The sequence below is a fragment of the Bos mutus genome, chromosome 21 (genome assembly GCF_027580195.1).
Source record: "Bos mutus isolate GX-2022 chromosome 21, NWIPB_WYAK_1.1, whole genome shotgun sequence".
Lineage (NCBI taxonomy): Eukaryota > Metazoa > Chordata > Mammalia > Artiodactyla > Bovidae > Bos > Bos mutus.
Window position 1 is genome coordinate 33,275,945 of NC_091637.1, and position 23,219 is coordinate 33,299,163.

General features: G+C 40.7%; 1 pseudogene; it reads left to right on the top strand.

Moving 5' to 3' along the window:
• Positions 1-8,616: 8,616 nt before the first annotated feature.
• Positions 8,617-8,771, top strand: LOC102283518 (large ribosomal subunit protein eL39-like; annotated as a pseudogene).
• The last annotated feature ends 14,448 nt before the right edge of the window (positions 8,772-23,219 follow it).

The window sequence follows — 23,219 nt, forward strand, 5'->3', positions numbered from 1 at the left end:
GAAGCAAATTTAAATGCTCTGAGGCAGGAGGGTGCTTGACATGCTATAGAAATAGCAAGGAGATTGCTCTAGCTGATACAGAGTCAGTGTGGGGAGAGTGGTAGGAGATGAGATCAGAGAGGTAGCCTGGGGTCCAATCATGTGGGACTTTGTAGGCCATGGTGACAACTTTGGATTGTTACCACTAAAACCACTGAAGAGTTGTTTGATCACATTTAAGCCTCTTAAAGTTTCATTCTAGCTATTATGTGGAGAATAGACAATGAGGGTAGAGAAGTAAGAGTGGAAGTGCCAGTTCTGGCAGAAGATGATGGCAGCAGTGGAGGTGGTAAGAACGGGTCAAATTTCAGGTGCATTTTGAAAATGAAGCCACAGGACTTACTAATGGATTATGTCTAGGTTAGGGAAGAGAGTAAAGGATGATGTCAAGGTTTTTGTCCCAAGTAACTGGTAGAATAGTGATATCATTACTAACCAAGAAATTTTGTCCAAAGCTGACCCCGATGGAATGCTACTCAGCAATAAAAAGGAATGAAGGATTTTTTTTTAAAAAAGGAATTAAGTATTGACATACCCAACAACTTGGTGTTACAACAACATAACAATAAAGGCATTATGCTGAGTGAAAGAAGCTGGTCTCAGAATGAAAATCTTGAAAATATTAAAAACATAGTGACAGAGAATAAGTCAGTGGCTCCCGGATTTAGGAATGGAAGAGTGACTATAAAGAGATAGCAAAAAGAAGGATTTGGGCGTGATGGAACCCTTCTGTATCCTGACTGTGGTGGTAATTACGTGAGTCTAAACGTGTTAAAATCCATAGAACTGTATAACAAAAATACAGTCAGTTTTATTGTATGATCATGTTTTATTTTTTTACTGTGCTCAGAATATGCGTGCTATGCACTCTCAGTCATGTCCAACTCTTTGCAGCCCTGTGGCCCGCCAGGCTGCTCTGTCCATGGAATTTTCCAGGCAAGAATACTGCAGTGGGTGGCCATTTCCTATGCCAGGGGATCATCCTGACCCAGGGATTGGACCTGCATCTCCTGTGTCTCCTGCATGGGCAGGCGGATTCTTTACCACTGCGCCACCTGGGAAGTCACATATTGTATGATAAGTTTTTAAACCAAACTTGCCTTGCGAGCTCAAATTTCCCTTCCTAATTCCCAGGGTTCTCCCTTTAACCTTTTGCAATGTTGGATCCTTCCATCTGCATTCAAACAAGCTCTAGTTTCAACCATCTTTTGCTTTGAAAAAACAAAAACAAAAAAAAACACCCTTTCCCTTGACCCTATATTCTGTGACTAAGGCCTTATCTCAAGATTCCCCTTCCTGGCAAAGCTTCTAGAATTACTGTCCTCATTGCAGCCCAAGCGATCTTATCTCTCTCTCTTTAAAATGCTCTACAGCTTCCCATTACTCTTGGGATTGAGACCTAAATTCCTTCATGTGGCCGGCAGAACCCTAGCCTCTGCCTACGTCTTTGGTTTTAACTCTGCTTCGGGTAGAGTAGAGGACCCAAGAAGGGGCAGCCTTCCTAGATAAACTCAGTAGTAGTTGAAACAACACACACACTCTCTGCCCTACACCCCACCCCTCACCCCCCATAGTCAGGTGTTTAAACTCTGGAGATAATCACCTGTTCTGGTTACCAGAAATATTTAATCTCCTTTGGCATCCAAGATGTAGTAGATTGAACAGAATAACCATAGTATTTTTCAGCTTCTCCTATTGAGAGGTGGAGTTTGTTTCTCCATTTTCTGAATCTCAGCTTGGTCATTTGATTTGCTTTGTTTCTATGGGATATTTGCAAGTCTGATACTAGAAGTATTAAAAAAAATTTTTTTTAACTTTATTTACTTTTGGTTGCACTGGGTCTTTGTTGCTATGTGTGGACTTTCTCCAGTTGCAGCAAGTGGGGGCTACTCTTCATAGTGGTACATGGGCTGCTCATTGCGGTGGCTTCCCTTGTTTTGGAGCACAGGCTCTAGAACATGGGCTGGGTACTTGTGGCACACAGGCTTAGTCACTCCTCGGCATGTGAGATCCTTCCAGACCAGGGATCGAACCCCACCAACCCACTCGTGTCTCCTGCATTGGCAGGCAGATTCTTAATCACTGGACCACCAGGAAAGTCCATAAAAATCTTAAAAGGTGCTTACCATTATGGCTTGCTCTCTGTTGCTACTGAGAACTCTTTCACCACCTTGTGAAAAACTCTAGCTAACCTGATAAATGATGAAAGACATGTAGTCTCACCCCAACTGACATCTAAGCAACTGCCAGACATGTGAGTGTGGCCCCTTAGACAAACTAGCCTGCCAACCATCAGATGTGTGAACCAGGCCATTGTAGACCATCTAGGCCAAGCTGTGCTAGCCAAGACCAGAAGTCCATTGACAAACCCATAAACCAGTGAAAAATTAGGTTTATTGTTTTAAAGTTAAACCAGTAAGTTTTGGGGCAGTTTGTTTTGCAATAAAAGGTAATTGAAACCCAGGGCATTTCTTTGCATCTGTCCGGCTAGATTTGGTTGGTGGAATTCTTAGAGCTGAAGAAGAAAGTCTCTGTACATCATCTTCTCATAGCTGGCCTATGTTACCTAAAGTTCTCCCATCACATTTTGCTTAAATACAGCAGGGATGTAATCTTACATCATGTCTTTTATTTCAGCTGTTCAATATAGGTGATATCATTTGCATGGTTTTCATTGATTTAATTATTTTTAAAAAATAAAGGTTGAATTATATAAATATTAGGTACTATTTGTATGTATGTTTTGTTATTAATTTATCCTTAAATAGTACAGGGCATAAAAGTTAAGAAACAAGCTGAGAAATATGGTAAATGGCCACATTATAGAAAAATGTAATTAGTTACAATTAATGAATAGAAAATGCTTTTATGAATTTATAATAACCAGTGTGAATTACTGATGTAATTTGTGTCCATCTTAAAGAGATTTGGTGTTTTCACATGAATAGGTGTCAATCTGGGGACTTGGGAACATAAAAAATGTTTTCTCATTGAAGTTAACAGTGATTACATTTTCCACCTGCATTGGCCCCACAAAAGGCTTTTCAGGTAAGGCAGGAGGGGACCGTCCTTTTACTGTAATAGAAAATTAAAATGTGACAGATGATTAAGGCTCTTCTTGCTCTGAGATCAAGGTATAGCCTCAGGAGCCTGGGATTTCTTTGGAGGGAATGATGCTGAAGCTGAAACTCCAGTACTTTGGCCACCTCATGCAAAGAGCTGACTCATTGGAAAAGACTCTGATGCTGGGAGGGATTGGGAGCAGGAGGAATGAGATGGCTGGATGGCATCACTGATTCGATGGACGTGAGTCTGAGTGAACTCCGGGAGTTGGTGATGGACAGGGAGGCTTGACGTACTGCGATTCATGGGGTCGCAAAGAGTCGGACATGACTGAGCGACTGAACTGAACTGAACTGATAACTGTGTATAAAGAAAGAATGTGACAAGCCTGAAAGGAGGTGTATCCTGTTCACACATTCCTGAGGAGACCTTGCTTTTGTGGTGGTGGATGTACCAGTAATGCTATCTGTATCCTGATTTGACTTCCAATGTGTTTTCCTACAGGGGAACATATGCCCATCAGTCTGACTCCTGGGTCCTTTCTTTCACAAAACTGTTTGTATTTTTGTTATTGTTCATTTTTTGTTTATTTTCTCAAAAAATTTTTTTAAATTTATTTTTTGACCTTACAGCATGTACAGTCTCAGTTCCCTGACCAGGGATTGAAGCCGTGCCCCCTGCAAGTGGAAGCATGAAGTCTTTAACTATTGGATTGCCAGGGAAGTGCCTGTTATTCATCTTTCACATCAGATAGTATTTGGTGCCGGATGTCTGAGTTCTGTTTGGTAGCCTCCACAAGCCAATCAACCCTGGGAAACTGCCAGCACCTAGTTATTGAGGCCCGAAATAATAAGGCCAGCTGGTGGTGAGCAGCCAGCCTTCCCCTGCAGGAAGCCCATTCCCTTTTAACCTGTTCTCACCACAGAGGTCCTTTCCAATCCTTTGACTCTGGGATTTTCCAGCATTTTGATGAACTAGACTATATTGTTCTTTCCCTGACCTGGAAGAGGTCAGACCCCTAAGGTAAGTGATTCATCTCTGCAAACATTGGTTCATTTCACTCTTTTTTGACACAGAATTGAAAGCTATTTTTGCAAGGCTCCACCCAGATTTCCAGTACTCAGTAGTCCCATAGGCTTCCAAAGCAAACAGGAATAGGAGGCAGTTCAAGCCATCTGTCCTAGAACAAGACCTCTGGTCTCAGGTCTGCGTCTCTGGTCGTGGCTCTTTGGGAGCTACCTGGCCTCCCATCCAACAGAGCTGTTATAAACCAGATACTATCAAGTGCTGACAAGACTAAGAGAAGAGGGTGCCCAAGCTGAAGTCAGCCTGGCAGTGAGCTTGGTTGGCTGGGAGAATAGTGGCGCCAACCAGTTCCTATAAATGTGTCCACAGACACCTACATATGGTCAGGGGCTTTAACCCATCAAAAATCTTTATTCCCAAGCACCAGCTTGAATGTTGAGTTCTTAAAAATAGTAATATACATTTTCTGTTGCCAAGATTGGGCTTCCCTGATAGCTCAGTTGGTAAAGAATCTCCTGTGATGCAGGAGACCCCAGTTTGATTCCTGGGTCAGGAAGATTCCCTTGTGGCTCAACTGGTAAAGTATCTGCCTGCAATGTGGGAGACCTGGGTTTGATCCCTGGGTTGGGAAGATCCCCTGGAGAAGGGAAAGGCTGTTACAGTGCTCTGGCCTGGAGAATTCCACAGACTGTATAGAAGAACATGAGCAACTTTCACTTTCACTTTTCATTATCAAGATTGACCAGGACTCTTGCCCTTTCTGTGTTTAAAAAAAAAAAAAAAATTGAGACAACTATAGAGATGTTATGGAAGAGACCAGGCAAGGATTTTTAGAAACATGAGCTCAGAAGATGCAAAGTATATTGGAGAAACTTCAGAGGGGAAGAAGTTTCCCAAATATAGGGTGGGGAGCACTTACTTCTGTAATGTTTAGGCATTGGGCTCATCATGTCTTTATTGTTCCCACACAGCACAGCTATGTTCCTTCCTGTTGTGAGCTTAAGGCTAGTTAATCCAGAATCTGAGCTAAAGGAAACCAAGTATAGTTTAATAGGTGTTAGGAGTTCCTGATGTTTTATTAATGTGGAATATATTCAGAGCTAGAGAAGCTGAAAAGATTATCTGTTCTCCAAGCCTTCATTTGCTACTTTATGGCAAGAGCACGTGTTGAATGCTTTGATGGATTCAAGCCAATCTTAGCATGGGTTCTTAACTCGGATGCAATTTCAGGGAATGAGATAACCCCATTTGGGAATCTGTTTCAGAAACTTCATGTTGAAAAACTGAGCTTGGTTTTCAGTCTCTCCAATTAAAGTGAAAGTTTGATTTCATAATGCTTATAACTGTACTAAGATTATATTAGAAGAGAAAAGAGTGGTTGTAAAGCTAACTGATTTACTAGTAGTGTTCTCCCGACCAATCCCCTTTCACACTCCCTGCCACCCTCACAAAAAAATAGGGCAAAATACTTGGCTTAACACTGTGGTCATCAAGCAACGAGTCGTTTCCTAATATGGACAGTTGAACCCTCCAGTTTCACTTCTGGAATTCAAGTACTTGGAGAATGGCATTTACATTTGTGTACATTTTCTGCAACTCCCTCCCTCTCACTCCCAACTCGATGAACCCTCTGTGTTGTTTGCTTTAACATTAATTTTGGCATCTACAATGACTAAATTTCTGGAACCTATAATATAGGATCAGCCTGAAAAAACAAACAAAAAATACATAGGATCAGCCTGAACCCAATACAATCTAACCCTAATAGTTCGATACAAAATACAAATGAATAGTCACAAGCTTTGAGGGCTCTCTCCTTAATAAAACTGAATCATTACCCCACAAAATTGTAATCTTTAAAAAGAATGAAGTCAGTACATTTCTACTGACATAGGAAGTCATCAGTGGTAGAATTTAGAAACTAGGAAGTCACAGAAAAGTGGGTAAAATAAAAATCATCTTGGAAAAGAAAAAGTGATTTAATCTTTTGAAAAATAATTTCCCATCTTAATAATAAAGATAGTTATGATACATGTGCTAACCTTAGACTCAAGTTTAATTTTTGTTTTCTTTGGTAATTAGACAAAATTATATATTATGGAAAACTCTGCACTGCTTATTAACTGATGGTTATCATGTGCTAAGCACTTTACTTATCATTTAATCCTCACAGTAACCTTCATCTTGTGCCCAGTCACTCAGTTGTGTCTGACTTTTCGCGACCTCATGGGCTGTAGACTGCCCAGGCTCTCTGTCCATGGGATTTTCCAGATAAGAATACTGGAGTGGATTGCCATTTCCTTCTCCAGGGGATCATCCGCACCCAGAGATCCAACCCGTGGCTCCTGTGTCTCCTGCATTGGCAGACAGATTCTTTACCTCTAAGCCACCAGGGAGGCCCCAACCTGCATTTTACTGTTTGAGAAAACTAATGCATATAGGAGTTAAACAACTTGCCGGAGGTCAAATACATGTTACATGTAGCAGAACTGGGCTTTGAGCGCAGGGTCTCTGACTATAATTCATGCTGCTGACCTCCATGCTATATTCTTCCCATCAATGTAAATGTTTGAATTTGTAACCATTTGAGTTTTACAATAGTAGGCCACAGAGAATGAATATGGTCAAATATTAGCTTTGTAATTTGGCTAAAAGAAGCTAAGTAACGTCCTAATTCAGAGAGTAAAGCCAGATACTGGTGGACCTGAAGCTGACCTCTGCCTTACATTTGCAGAGTACAAACCGAAAGAGCTGCAACATCGTTCAAACAGCCTAAATGGTTCATGTGTAGGGAACTGGTTAACTAACATGGTACTAAGCTATCAAAAAGCAAAATGGAAAGGAGATAAAAATGAAGTTTGTAATGTTCTAATGTGGATCACTTTCCAAGACATTAAATGAAAAAAGCAAGGCTCATTACAGGATGCTTGTATGTTACCATTAATAATTATGTTTAAACAGGATGTGCATATATAATCATTATGTTGAACAAGCATGACTCATGGGGTGTGTATCAGTTAATGCAGGCTAAACAACTGCAACAAATAGATCCAAAACACGACTCAGCAAAGTAATGTATTTCTTGCTTACCTAATAGTTCTGGACAGATACTTAGGTCAGGGAGGAAGCGCTCCTACATTACTGTCCCTCATAGGCCTCGGCTCTGGTCGTCTGGTTTGCCACCACCTGGGTCAGAAAGTGGTACACTCTGCTTCCACTCACACTGGAGAAAATGTTGTCATGTGGCCATACTCGAATGGGAATACGGGAAACTAGTCTAATAGTTCCAGAGATTAATAGATTTTGCTAGACAGACAAGGCCTCTGTTGCAGTCAACCTCTCTGGTCACCAAATATATTCACCTTCTCCCCAAGGGTGAAGACAAAAGTCTCATTCAATTATTGAATTTCATTTCAAAATCATGATTGCAGTCTTTTCTAATTATCCTGGATGAATTTCCTCATGGTCTAGCAATCTATGAGCTAAAAGTCAAGTTGTTGCTATCAATACTTCATTACTGCTCCACCCAGTACCCAATGATAAGACAGAAAAACAGCAATAAAAGTCCCTGTTAGGAAAAGGGAGAATGGGAAACAAAGCAGTCATGTCCAAAGCTATCGTGGAATTCAGACGTATACATTATGAAGATATTCTTGGGCAGAGGATCTGAATAGACATTTTTCTGAAAGAGACATACAGATGGCCAAGGGCACATGAAAAGATGCTCAACGTTGCTAATCATTAGGGAAATGCAAATCAAAACCACAATGAGTTTAAAAGTTAAGAAAAAGAAACCCACAATGAGGTATCACCTCATACCTGTCAGAATAGGTATTATCAAAAAGACAACAAATAACAAATGTTAACAAGGATGTGGAGAAAAGAGAACGCTTCTGCACTGTCGGTGAGAATGTAAATTGGTGCAACCACTATGGAAAACAGTATGGGGGATCCTCAAAAAACTAAAAAGAGACCTACCATATGATCTAGCAGTTCTACTTCTGAATATTTTTCTGAAGAAAAAAAAACGTTAATTCAAAAAGGTAAGGTCTGGGGTTGCGCTGCCAGGGGGAGCCTCAAAAAACTAAAAAGAGACCTACCATATGATCTAGCAGTTCTACTTCTGAATATTTTTCTGAAGAAAAAAAACATTAATTCAAAAAGGTAAGGTCTGGGGTTGCACTGCCAGGGATGCTGTTCTCTCTGGAGGGGATATCCCCAGTGACTTTCCATTTCCAGAGACTGGGCTGCACTACAAGAAACTCCCAGCTCACCCCTCAAGGGATCCTGACCATCTCCTGGCCAGAGAAATGGCTCCAGAGCAGTACCTGCTGCACCTTTTCACAAGTAGTACAGGGTCTATTTTTCACATCATTTGGTTGAATTTTATCTGTAATTTACTTTTCTGTTTGAAAGCCTGAGGCAGTGGAATCAACAATACTTCCTACATCATTTAAGAGTAGAAATTACAGGAATTTGCTGCTTGCAATGTCTTCTCACAAGACTTTCAGGATCAAGTGATTCCTGGCCAAGGAACAAAAGCAGCATTGTCCCATTTCCCAATGGATTCAAATGAAAACTGGCAATAAAATTGGTACAGCTCCAAGAGAAGACATTGGAGAAGAATCAGACTGAGTCTGTAAGAATCCTTGCATATGAAGTGCTACTTAACCTGCTGAAAGTCTATGTAGGATACATTTAAAGTTAAAATTTTTATAAAACTATATTATGAATCCATTTTTATAAGATTTTAAAAATATGTGTGTATACACAGATATGCATACACACACACACCCCCTTATATGTGTGTATGTACGTTAAAGAAACTGGAAGACTGGGACTTCACTGGTGGTCCAGTGGTTAGGAATCTGCCTTCCAGCACAGGGGACGTGGGTTCGATTGCTGATCCGGGAAGATCACACATGTGGTCGAGCAACAAAGTCCCTGTGCCACAACTACTGAGCCCGCATGTGCACCTGCTGAAGTGTGCCCTAAAGCCTGTGCTCTGCGACGAGAAGCTGCCGCCACGAGAAGCCCATGCACCGCAAATAGAGAGTAGCCCCCTCTCACTGAAAGAAGAGAAAGCCTGGGCACAGCAATGAAGACCCAGCACAGCCAGAAATAAATAAATGAATAAATAAGTAAAATTAAAAAATAAACTGGAAGACTATATACCAAAGTCTTAACAATAGTTATCTCTGTATGGTCCTAATATAGGTGATCTTTCTCTCCTTCTGGGTCTTCTCTACACCTTCTAATGACCTACTGTCTGAACACCTCATGAGTATTTTAAGGAGAAATGGAATGTTTGACTCTTGGTGTTTCCTCACTAGGGGTCCATCTGGCTCGGTAATAGATAAGTGAAATGTTTTGTTGGAAAAGGTCCACTCTTTAGTGGACCAGAAGGACACATCAAACGGTAAACTGTGATTTTGAGTGACTGTTTTCTGCTTCTTGTGTTTTTTGGTTTCCTATTATGCACATGTTACCTTTAAAAAAATGTGATTTTAAGGACCTTAAAAAATATATATGCATTCCTATGTTTTTGCCACCTTATTTACAATGGTCAATTTACAAAAGCAACCTAAGTGTCCATTAATAGATGAGTGGATGAAGAAGCTCTATATAAAACATATATATAACATACATATAACATATATATACCCTGACATATGCAATGTAATATCAGCCTAAAAATAATGAAATCTTTCCATTTGTAATAGCATAAATGGGTTTAGAGGGTATAGTGCTAAATGAAAAGTCAGAGAAAAACAAATACGGTTGTTATCTCACATGTGGAATCTAAAAAACATGACAAATGAACAAACAACAAAACAGAAACAGACTCAGCAAACACGTGGTTGTGGAGGCGGGGGAGGTGGTGAGAGAGGGTGGGTAAGTGAAATGGATGGGGAGATTACGAGGTAAGGTGGTTTGCTTTTAAGAGGTGCAGTCTTTCAGTTACAAAATGAATGAGCCACAGGGATAAAATGAACCACATAGGGATTATAGTCAATAATTATGTAGTATCTTTGTATGGTGACAGATGGTGACTAGACCTGTGGTGATCATCTCGTAACAGAAAAATCACCATGCTGTGCACCCGAAACTATTAACAGAATGTTGGTCAGTTACACATCAATTAAAACAAAAAGGTAAAGGGCGTTATGAAAAGATGCTCTATCCTGGCAGCGAAGGAAGTTCTCGGATTAGGCCCCGTTTTGCCCTTGTCATTGTTATTCTCTTGTTCTCCGTATGCCCTGCTTCTGCCCTCTGGCAAGTCCTTGCTCAGCCACTTTTCTCCCTGGCTCTGTGTGAAGTGGAAGCATGCCTTCCTTGAAGACTGTACAGCTTTGACAACCTGCTTCCGGATAGTTGGAGATCCAAGAGCTGTTTTATGGTTTTACTTATTTATTCAGGCCAGGCTTGTGGGGGTTTGGGGCAATATAGTTCCCCCAAAAATTTCAGCTCTATTTGCTTCTAAGCAGCTTGTAATCCCAAAGACCTCTCAGACAGGTTTTCAACATTAGCAAAAAAGTAAGAGAAACTTCAAAAATTTTCAAAAAGTAACAACCTGGTCAATACTCCTTGTGTTATTCCCATAATTTAGGTCAAGAAGAGGATCTTTCCTGAGGGTTTAATCTGTGAAAATCTGGATCATGACTTTGGTGAACTTTCCAGTCCCTCTTTATTCTGCTAGTTGTACATTTATTGATGTTGCATTCGTTTACTCTCTAGTTGGTGTTGGAATTCAACTCCACTGTGTAGTGGCTGCCTCGTGAGCTGGTGCAACAGATGAGCCTGAATCAAAGCACATGATGACCACCACAACCACTGTTTCAGCTGGCAGGGAAAGCCATAACCATGTCTAAGAAGGAATCTGAGAATCCATCCAATCTAGATGAATTAGATCTAGAATTCTAGACCAGGGCTCAGCAAACTGTAGCCTGTGGAGCAAACATGGCCAACCGTCTATTTCTTTAAATAAAGTTTTATTGAACACTTACTTGTTTATATATTCATCATGCTTCTGTACCACAACAGCAGAGCTGAGTATCTGCAACAGAGATAGTATGGGTCACAAAGCCTACAATATTTACCTTCTGGCCCTTCACAAGAAAATAAAAAATTACCCATTCTTTTTTTTTCTAATTTTTGACAAGATACATCCTGATATATCTGTGCATATATTTTTTAGCATTCTTTTTCATATCTTTTTTTAAAAATTGAAGTATAATTGATATACAATGTTGGGTTAGTTTGGTGTACAGCACACATTCAATTCAGTTATATATATATATATATATATTCTTTTTCAGATTCTTTTATAGATTATTTCAAAATATTAAGTTCCCTGTGCTATACAGTAGGTCCTTGTTGGTTTTATTTTATATTTATTTATATATTATCATATTTATTTTATTTTAAATTGTATTTATTTATTTTTGGCTGTGTTGGGGCTTTGTTGCTGTGAACAGTCTCTAGTTGTGATCAGGGCCTACTCTCTCGCTGCAGTGAGTGGGCTTCTCACTGCAGCGGCCTCTTGTAGAGCATGGGCTCTGGGGCGCACAGGCTTCAGCAGTTGCAGTGCATAGACTCAGTAATTGTGGCTCACAGGCTTGGTTGCCCCGAGGCACATGGGATCTTTCCAGACCAGGGATCAAACCCATGTCCCCTACATTGGCGAATGGATTCTTAACCACTGGACCATCAGGCAGGTCCCAGTTATCTATTTTATACATAGTGGTATATATATGTTAATCCCAACCTCCCAATTTATCCCTTCCCCAACCCTTTCCCCTTTGCTAACTATACTTTTGTTTTCTATGTATGTGAGTCTCTTTCTTTTTGTAAATAAGTTCGTTTGTATTTTTTTTTTAATTGCCCATTCTTGTTCTAGACAATAGTAGCCTCTTCGATGATCTGTCAGTGAGGACCAAAAGGGAGAGGAGAATGGAAAATTCCACTCTTTATACAACAAAGCTACAGAAAAATTCCACTCTTTATACTACAAATCTCCCTACCAAAAGGGAGATGAGAATGGAACATTCCACTCTTTATACTACAAAACCATATGGTACCAGCACAGAAACAGAAATATAGATCAACGAAACAGGATACGAAGTCCAGCCATAAACCCACACACCTGTGGCCACCTAACCTATGACAAAGGAGGTAAGAATGTTCGATGGAGATAAGAGTCTTTTCAATAAGCAGTGTTGGGAAAACTGGACAGCTACATGTAAACGAATGAAATTAGAATACTCTCTAACACCATACACAAAAATAAACTCAAAATGGATTAAAGACCTAAATATAAGGCTGGATACTATAAAACTCTTAGAGGAAACATAGGCAGAACACTCTATGACATAAATCACAGCAAGAACTTTTTCAACCCACCTCCTAGTATGATGAAAATAAAAACAAAAATAAATAAATGGGGTCACAGGTGAAAAATAACTTAAAAGCTTTTGCACAGCAAAGGAAACCATAAAACAAAAGACAACCTTCACAATTGGAGAAAATACTTGCAAATGAAGCAACCAACAAGGGATTAATCTTCAAAATATACAAACAGTTCATGCAGCTCAATATCAAAACCCCCAAACAACTCAATCAAAAAATGGGTGCAAGATCTAAACAGATATTTCTCCAAAGAAGACATACAAGGCTAAAAAACACATGAAAAGATACTCAACATCACTAATTATTAGAGAAATGCAAATCAAAACTACAGTGAGGTATCACCTCACACAGATCAGAATGGCCATCAAACAATCTACAAACAACAAATGCAGGAGAGAGTGTGAAGAATAGGGAATCCTCCTACACTTGGTGGGAATGTAAATTGGTACATCCACTATGGAGAACAGTATGAGGGTTTATTTAAAAACTAAAAACAGAGCTACCATATGATCCAGTAAGCCCACCCACTGAAGAAAATCATAATTCAAAAAGATACATGCACCCCAATATTCATAGCGGCACAATTGTCAATAGCCAGGACATGGAAGCAACCTAAATGTCCACCAACAGAGGAATGGATAAAGAAGTGTGGTACATATATACAATGGAATATAACTCAGCCATAACAAAGAATGAAGTAATGCAATTTGCAGCAACATGGATGGGCCTCAAGATCATCATACTGAGTAAAATAAGTCAGACAGAGAAAGATGAATATGCTGATATCACTTACAAGTGGAGTCTAAAAAATGGGTACAAATGAGCTTATCTACAAAACAGAAATAGAGTTATAGATATAGAAAACAAACTTATGGTTACCAGGGGGAAAGGGTGGGAGGAGGGATAAACTGGGAGGTTGGGACTGACATATATACACTCTTATGTATAAACTAGATAGCTATTAAGGAGCTATGTATAGCACAAGGAACAGTACTCAATACTCTGCAATGGCTTATTTGGGAAAAGACTCTTAAAAAGAGTGACTATATGTGTATGTATAAATGATTCACTTTTGTACACCTGAAACTAACACAACATTGTAAATCAACTATACTCCAATAAATTGTTTTTAAAAAAGAAAAAAAATTCCATTCTTGCCTGAAGAAACTCCTCATGCCCTCAGGAATTGAAACACGAAAAGGTAAGACTTTTCATAATCAATCTTGGGCTGAATCACCCATGGACACCAAACTTGTTACAATAGGTCTGCTCTTGGAATCCACCTGATCAATGACTAACCCCACTTCAGTTTGAGCCAGTCATTGCCAATCATTTATATTTAATCTAAACCCCTCATTTTCCCCCAAATCTATACAAACCCCATCTTTTACTATGTTCACAGACATTATCTGTCTCCTTGTAGTTCTCCCTTGCCTGGCAAGAAATAATTTCCACTTGGTTTTTTTTTTTTTCCTTTCTAGTTTTAAAGAATTGTGATTCCTTTAATACTGAAAATCTAAACTATAGTGACTTAACAAAATAGAAGTTTATTTCCTGCTCACCTAGTAGTCTTGAACAGGTGTTCAGCTTTGTGGGGCAGCTCTTATCTTCCTTGTCATTCATGGATCCAGCTGCATCCAGCTGTCAGAAGAGGAAAGAGTTCCCCTGTGTGTGGGTATTGTGGGAGGTATTTACTAGACCAGTCCTGGAAGTGGCACCTCACTTGCTGTTGTTGTTATTCAGTCGCTAAGTGTTTGACTCTTTGTGACTCCATGGACTGCAGTGCACCAGGCTCCTCTGACTCAGATTCACGTCCTTTGAGTCTGTGATGCTGTCTAACCATCTCACCCTCTGCCGCCCGCTCCTCCTTTCGCCTTTAATCTTTCCCAGCATCAGGGTCTTTCCCAATGAGTCAGCTCCTTGCATCAGATAACCAAAGTATTGGAACTTCAGCATCAGTTCTTCCAATGAATATTCAGGACTGATTTCATTTAGGATAGATTGGTTGGATCTCCTTGCAGTCCAAAGGACTCTCAAGAGTCTTCTCTAGCACCACAGTTTTAAAGCATTAATTCTTTGGTGCTCAGCCTTCTTTATGGTCCTTCTTTATGCTCTCACATCCATACATGACTACGGGAAAAACCATAGCTTTGACTATATGGACCTTTGTTGGCAAAGTGATGTCTCTGCTTTTTAATATGCTGTCTAGATTTCCATGCAGTCGCAAAGAGCTGGACACGGCTGAGTGACTAAGCACAGCATGGCACAGTACAGCACAGCTAGGTTTGCATAGCTTTCGTTCCAAGGAAGAAATATCTAATTTCTTGGCTGCAGTCACCGTCTGTGGTGATTTTGGAGCCCAGGAAAATAAAATCTGTCACTGCTTCCACTTTTTCCCCTTCTATTTGCCATGAAGTGATGGGACCAGATGCCTTGATCTTAGTTTTTTGAATGTTGAGTTTTAAGTCAGCTTTTTCAGTCTCCTTTTTCACCCTCATCAAGAGGCTCTTTAGTTCCTCTTCACTTTCTACCATTATAGTGGTTTCATCTGCATATCTGAGGTTGTTGGTATTTCTCCTGGCAGTCTTGATGCCAGGCTGTGATTCATCCAGCCCAGCATTTTGCATGATGTACTCTGCATGGAGGTTAAATAAGCAGGGTGACAATATACAGCTTTGTCATACAACTTTCCCAATTGTTCCATGTCCGGTTTTAACTGTTGCCTCTTGACCTGCATACAGGTTTCTCAGGAGACAGGTAAGGTGATATGGTATTCCCGTCTCTTTAAGCACTTTCCACAGTTTGCTATGATTCACACAAAGGCTTTTGCATAGTCAATGAAGCAGAAATAGATTTTTTTTTTCTTGTCATTTCCTTGCTTTCTCTAGGATCCAACAAATGTTGTCAAGTTGATCTCTGATTCCTCTACCTTTTCTAAATCCAGCTTGTACATATGGAATTTCTCATTTTGCATACTGCTGAGGCCTAGCTTGAAGGATTTTAAGCATAACCTTGCTAGCATGTGAAATGAGTGCAATTGTACAGTAGTGTGAACATCCTTTGGCATTGCCCTTCTTTGGGATTGGAATGAAAACTGACTTTTTCCAGTCCTGTGGCCACTGCTGAGTTTTCCAAATTTGTTGGCATATTGAGTGCAGCACTTTCACAGCATCATCTTTTAGGATTTGAAATAGCTCAGCTGGAATTCCATCACCTCCACTAGCTTTGTTCGTAGTAATGCTTCCTAGTAGTAGTGAAGTCGCTCAGTTGTGTCCGACTCTTTGCGCCCCCATGGACTGTACCAGGCTCCTCAGTCCATGGAAATTTCCAGGCAAGAGTACTGGAGTGGGTTGCCATTTCCTTCTCCAGGGGATTTTCCCAAAAATGCTTCCTAAGGCCCATCTATTTGAATACACCAACCCATCTTACATTTCATCGGACAAAATTTATTCTAGATGTATCAAATTGCAAAGGACAGAATATATATTAGTAGGGAGTCAGAAGTCTCTACTACAGAGTATAAATCAGAAAACATCTTTTTTAAAAAAACTTTTTATTTTGTATTGGGGTATAGCCGATTAACAATGCTATGATAGTTTCAGGTGTTCAGCGAAGGGACTCAGCCATACATATATCCGTTCTCCCCCAAATGGCCCTCCCATCCTGGCTGCCACATAACATTGAGCAGAGTTCCCTGTGCTATACAGTAGGTCCTTGTAGAAAGCATCTTAATTTTTGTCTTCCACTGGCCCTTTAGTTTATTCTGTATGGCTGGTTTTCCCTAGTCCCTTTTACCTGTGTCAAGTCCATCAACTTTTCGAATCACTATTAGGTGTTAAAAGTCCTCCTGAAATGCTAGTCTCCCAAACAATATCAGTTAATTAACAGAAATGCCCAGCTCCCTCTAACAGTCATCACTCTAAAATTGATTTAAAATTGAGGCTCCTTCCTCTCTCCCAGCATGGGCCTCTAGGATGTGGGTCACCTCCTATGAAAAAATTTTGTGTGATCAGTTCCATTCCTTCTTCATTCAATGCTTCCACTTTCCTCATCTTGTTGCTGTCTCATCCTTCCAAGATGAGTGGCTGTTTATTCATCTGGTGTGTTTGTAGAGATTAGAAAAAGGTCCCCCTTGTGAGTGAATGCAACCCCATGTGAGACCACTGTGCCTCTGTTTGAAGTAGAAAAAGGCAACTCTTCCTCCAAGTAGGCACAGCCCCATGCCAGGGCATATGGTTTGGAGACTGAAAGCATGCTGGATTTCAGCCCCCTTTGGCACCTACAGCCAGGCGCCCTTTTCAGTGAATGACTTTATACACCCATGAAGCTGGTTAAGGTTGGAACATATGGAGGAAGTCACAGGCGAGACAGTAATATTTGTACTTGACTTGCGCTGTCCTGGGTGACATCTGCCTTCTCTAGGGTTCACAGATGTTTTAGGTTTACTCTTTATTTATTTATTTTTTGCAGGCTGTATTTATGAGTTCTTTTTTAAAAATTTATTTATTTTTTATTGAAGGTAATTGCTTTACAGAATTTTGTTGTTTTCTGTCAAAACTCAACCTGAATCAGCCATAGGTATACATATATATTTCTGAGTTCTTTAAAGCTCCATCATTCCATCTTTGAGGATCTCATCTCTGCACCTGTTTTTTTTTTTAAAAGTATGTATTTACCTGCATGTTAGTTGTGGCATGTGGGATCTAGTTCCCTGACCAGGGATCAAACCTGGGCCCCTTGCATTGGAAGTGCCGAGTCTTGGCCACTGAGCCCACAGGCAGGTCCCCTCTCTGCACTTGGTTTCACGTAGATGAGTATGTTGCCTTTGTGGTTGTTTGTTTATAATTCTTTCTTGAGACTTGGCACCTGGTGATACGCCTCCACCTTCCTTCTGCTGAAGTCCACTCACTTCTTTAGGCAGCTTTCTTGAACAGGATCCAAGACAGTACTTCTCCAGAGTTCTTGCCTGTATGTACCACACTCGGACTAGAGAAAACATGCTTATTTGACCCACTGTTGGGAAATCTGTTATATCCCAAACTGTAGCCTCATCTCTTCCCCACAGGATGGCTAAGCCAGACCTTTATTTTTTACATATCCCAGATGTGACTGAGATCTGAACCACTGTGTCTCAGATTGGAAGGAACATACATATGGCCGCACATAACCATAACCCTAACCCTAACCCAGCCATATTCCTTATATCGTGCAGCCAAATTCCTTATATCAAGGGGCACACACGCCTCTGGATGAGGTTGGAGATGGTGGCAATGACCCAGTACAAAGTCGAATAACTTTTTCTAAAACCTTGAATCCTCTATCTTTTTTTCTACCTCTCCAACAGCTTTGGTAAGCTGGAGGTGGGTGGTGAACTAAGTACAAAACTGGTTTTTCTACATTCTCCTTTTGGAAATACTGTGTTGGTGAATTTGCATCTAACTTTGAATATGACCTTACTGTTTTGGGATCTCAGCCAAATCTAAGACTAAGTGAGGTTCATTTAAATGTTTCATCTATATATATATATATCTCTGGAAGTATATACATGGAACAGAAAATATTGGTTATCTTTGAGGGAAATTTGTTGGCATAGGGAAGTTGTGGGAGGGAGAATTTTTCAGACTCTTTTGAACTGTTTTAATTTTAAACTATATATATGCAGTACCTATTTAAGACATTTACCTTCTAAATATATGCTAAAGTACTTTCCTGCAATAGAGCACTTTCCAACCCTTAAGAAAAATGAGCTAAAAATTCTGATGTAGAAAAAATCTCAAAGATGTTTTTAAGAAAAGGAAGATCCAGAATGTTTCATAATGCACCTATTTATATACAGTAAAATTATGTGTAATTACATGTTTTTAACAATAAAAATAATTATTTTTTCAGAATAATTTTATTGGGATAGACTAAATTATGTTGTAACAGCATATTAAACTTGAAATCTCACTTGCTTACCACAGAAAAGGCTTATATTTCTGGTGCATACACATGTCCATTGAGAGATAAGCAATTCTCTTAGGGCAGCTGTTCTGTTCTCCATACGGTGACTCAGGGATCCAGGGTGTTTACATCTTGTGGCTCCTCAACCTAAAGGCATGGCCCCACAGTTGCTGCAGCATAGGAGAGAGCTGGCACTATACACTTTGGCTAAGGAGGACACATATCACTTCTGTTTGTAATCCCTGAAGCAAAACTAGTCTCATGGGCCCTGCCTTGCTACAAGGCAGGGTAGGCAATATTGTCATTCTTCAAGTTGAGGAAGAAGAAAATAAAATGGGTTTCAGTGTCTTGTGACATGTCTCTGCCACAAGGATACATGCACAAAAAGGTAAGATAAGGGAACCTCCCTGGTGGTTCAGTGGCTAAGACTCCTTGCTCCCAATGCAGGGGTCCTGGGTTCTATCCCTGGTCAGGGAACCAGATCCCACATGCTGCAACTAAATAAAGTCTTTAAAAAAAAGGTAACACGAGGAGGGAATCTGAGGATCTGAAGTCAGAAGCCTTACTTTTCACTACATTCACTTTGTTGTTTAGATTTTTTTAAACCATTGGGTCATGTATGCCTTTTCAACTGAAGGAACAATTACATTTAATATCAATGGATACTAAAACTAGTTTTAAGAGGAATAGGTATAATGTAAAAATATCTCCCCACATGATATTTATTAATTACAAATGGACAAAGTTTAATTTACAGTGGGAAACATGACAGACACCGCCTTAATTTAGGGGTCAAGTCAATTAACATCACCAGTAATGGGACAAACAGACATCGTGTGCCTCCTGATTCAGTGAACTGAGAAGAACACAGCATCCTTTTTGTGATATTCCTGCCAAAATTGCATAGCCTGAACTTAATCACGGGGAAAAAAACAGATAAACCTTGAAGGACTTTATACAAACTATCTTGCCTATATTCTTCAAGTGACACAGTAATGACAGGCAAAGAAAGACTGAAGAATTAATCCCGGTTGAAGGAACTAAAGAGACAAGTCAACTAAATGCAATTGGAAATCCTGGATTGGATCCTGAACCAGAAAAATCCTATTTTTCTCTTGGCTGTAAAGGTTATTTATTATTGAGACTTCCCTGGTCATGCTCCTAGCGCAGGGGGCCTGGATTTGATCCCTGGTCAGGGAACCATAGCCGCAGTGCTGCAACAAAGGCCTGGTACAGCCACATAAGTGAAAATAAATACAAGAAAAAATAAAGGACATTATTAAGACAGTTTATGCCACTTTCCCTTTTCACTTTCATGCATTGGAGAAGGAAATGGCAACCCACTCCAGTATTCTTGCCTGGAGAATCCCAGGGACGGGGGAGCATGGTGGGCTGCTGTCTATGGGGTCACACAGAGTCGGACACGACTGAAGTGACTTAGCAGCAGCAGCATGATATCTGAATAAAATCTGTAGGTTAGGTGGTATTTTTTAAAAAGATTTATTTATGTATTTAGTTTTAGGTTTTGGCTGTGGTGGGTCTTTGTTGCTATACATAGGCTTCCTCTCATTGCGACATGCAAGGACTACTCTTCATTGTGGTGCTCGTTTCTCACTGAGGTGGTTTCCCTTGCTGCAGAGCACGGGCCCTAGAATGTGATGGCTTTAGTATTTGGAGCCTTTGGGCTCTGTTGTTGAGGCTTCTGGGCTCTAGAGCACAGGCTCAATAGTTGTAGGCATAGACTTACTTGCTCTGCGGCATGTGGGATCTTCCCCAACCAGGGATCGAACCCATGTCCCTTGCATTGCAAGGTGGATTCTTAACCACTGCACCACCAGGGAAGCTCCAGATGTTATTACTGTAACAATAACATTTTTTTGATTTTATAATTGTGCTGCTGTTGCTACTGCTGCTAAGTCGCTCCAGTCGTGTCCAACTCTGTGCAACCCCATACATGGCAGCCCACCAGGCTCCCCCATCCCTGGGATTCTCCAGGCAAGAACACTGGAGTGGGTTGCCATTTCCTTCTCCAATGCATAAAAGTGAAAAGTGAAAGTGAAGTCGCTCAGTTATGTCCGACTCCTAGTGACCCCATGAACTGTAGGCTCACCAGGCTTCTCCATCCATGGGATTTTCCAGGCAAGAGTACTGGAGTGGGGTGCCATTGCCTTCTACTATAATTGTGCTATTGTTATGTAAAAGAATGTCTTTTTTTAGGAAACACAAACTCTCAAATATTTAGGGGTAAAGGGGCATCATATCTGCAATTTACTATCAAAGAATCACAGGGCTCAGGAAGTAATTATATATTATATACATACATACATACATATATATATAGAGAGAGAGGTGGGAGAGAGGGTAAGAACAATAAAGCAAATGTGGTAAAATGTTAACATTTTGAGAATCTGAATAAAAGGTATATGGGAGGTCTTTGTATTTTTCACATAGCCATTCTATAACTCTGAAGTTCTTTCAAAATAAAGTTTTTAGAAGTGACTAGTTGAAAATTCCCTGATGGTCCAATGATTAGGACTCAGTGTTTTCGCTGCTTGGGCCTGGGTTCAATCCCTGATAGGGGAACTAAGATTTCACAAGCCATGACATGCCCCCAAAAAAGTGAGAAGGCAATGGCACCCCACTCCAGTACTCTTTTGTGGCAAATCCCATGGGCGGAGGAGCCTGGTGGGTTGCAGTCCATGGGGTCACTAGGAGTTGGGCACAACTGAGCGACTTCACTTTAACTTTTCACTTTCATGCGTTGGAGAAGGAAATGGCAACCCACTCCAGTGTTCTTGCCTGGAGAATCCCAGGGATGGGGGAGCCTGGTGGGCTGCCGTCTGTGGGGTCACACAGAGTCGGACACGACTGAAGCGACTTAGCAGCAGCAGCAGTAACTGTGCATATTAAGTTTGTGACTTCTAAACACAATGCTGCTGCTGCTGCTAAGTCACTTCAGTCGTGTCCAACTCTGTGCGACCCCATAGACGGCAGCCCACCAGGCTCCCCCGTCCCTGGGATTCTCCAGGCAAGAACACTGGAGTGGGTTGCCATTTCCTTCTCCATCTAAATACAATACTGATTAGCAAATTCTATTTGTAATAGGATAAAGGTACAGAGTAATTATTTTCAAATTATATCTCACAGACTTATGGTGAGAATCAAATGTTGTAATATGTGTAAATGCAGACTGTTGTCATTATTGCATTGTTTATGGGTGAATACATTGTTTTCATTATTATTATTATTTTCAATTTGGCTGAAGTGGGTGGTTCCCACTGGAGAGTAATAGAATTTGAGGTTGAAAGAATGACAGGAGAAAAAGACAAAATCTTTTAATTTTGAAAAAGATACTGAATACCAGGCAAGGGGGCTTAGGTTTTGCCTTGTGAAGGTCAACTTGGGATACTGAAATGTTGAGTACCAAACTGGGATGAGGGAAGCTGAGTTCTTAGCAGTGCTGGTAGTCTCCTTAGGGATCAGCTGAAGAATATTTCAACCTCCTCATTTTAGTTAAGCTGGTGGGTTTTGCAGATGAGGCATTGTCTTATGAGGATTCAAAGGTTGAGAGGGCAGATAAAGAAAAACAAGGAGATAAGAAATGTCACATCACCAAGACCGGCTACATAAATCGGGGGGCCCATTGTGAAATGAAAGTGCGGGGCCTCCTGTTCAGAAGTTAAGAAGAATTTCATAACAGTAACAGCAGAAAATTAAATCAAGTCAGAGTTCCTACTGAGCATGGGGCTTCATGTGACAGCACAAGCCACAGACCCATGAAGCTGACCTTGTACAAACAATGCACCAAGGGTGTCCACATTCTGTCGTCCAACCAAGGTTACTAGGTAGGTGCTTTCAGTGGAAAGGGACTGGAACCTGATTCAAAATGGCTTCAGCTATAAGGAAATGCCGCCGGCAGAATATTGTTCTTCAGGCGTAGGATGAGCAATGGCATTTGAAGTCACAAAGGCCCAGGTTCTTTGGGGCAAATCTCTGCGCTCAGCGTATGGGATTTGCCCTCAGGCCCCATAACATCCGGTGTAGGAAGTGGGCCACCTCCTCCTGTTCTCTTTGAATGGAGTAAAGATGCCTTTCCCAGGTGGTTTAGTTGCTAAATCATGTCTGACTCTTACGATTCCATGGACTGTGGCCTGCCAGGCTCCTCTGTCTATGGGACTTTCCAGGCAAGAATACTGGAATGGTCTGCCATTTCCTTCTCCAGGGTATCTTCCTGACCTAGGGATTGAACCCAGGTCTCCTGAACTGCAGGCAGATTCTTTACCGACTGAGCTACCAGGGAAGCCTCTCACATTTCCTTAGTAAGGTCCCATATCCATGGCAGGAGGTATGTGGAGCCATGATTGAATTAAGCAATCAGGATGCTCCTCCTGTAGCTCTGAGTGGGGTCTTCTTCCACTGAACCTCAGGGAGGAGGGTGGACAGTTAAACAAAATCCGGGCTCTGGTGGGAAAAGGAGAATGATTTTTCGCAATGGTCTCCAACACACTGATGATTCCAGAACTGCTGATATGAAGGCAGCATGGTGGGTTAGCAACATCATGCTGTGTGAGAGGCAACGATGTTACACAGTTTAACCTTAGGTGGGTCACAAAAGTATATTTTTATTTCAATAAAGACATGTTTATTCTTATGTATATATTTAAAAAATACATTGTAAGGGGAAAACCAAAAGCACCAACCATAAACAAAAATTTGATAATTCAAGCTTATTAAAATGA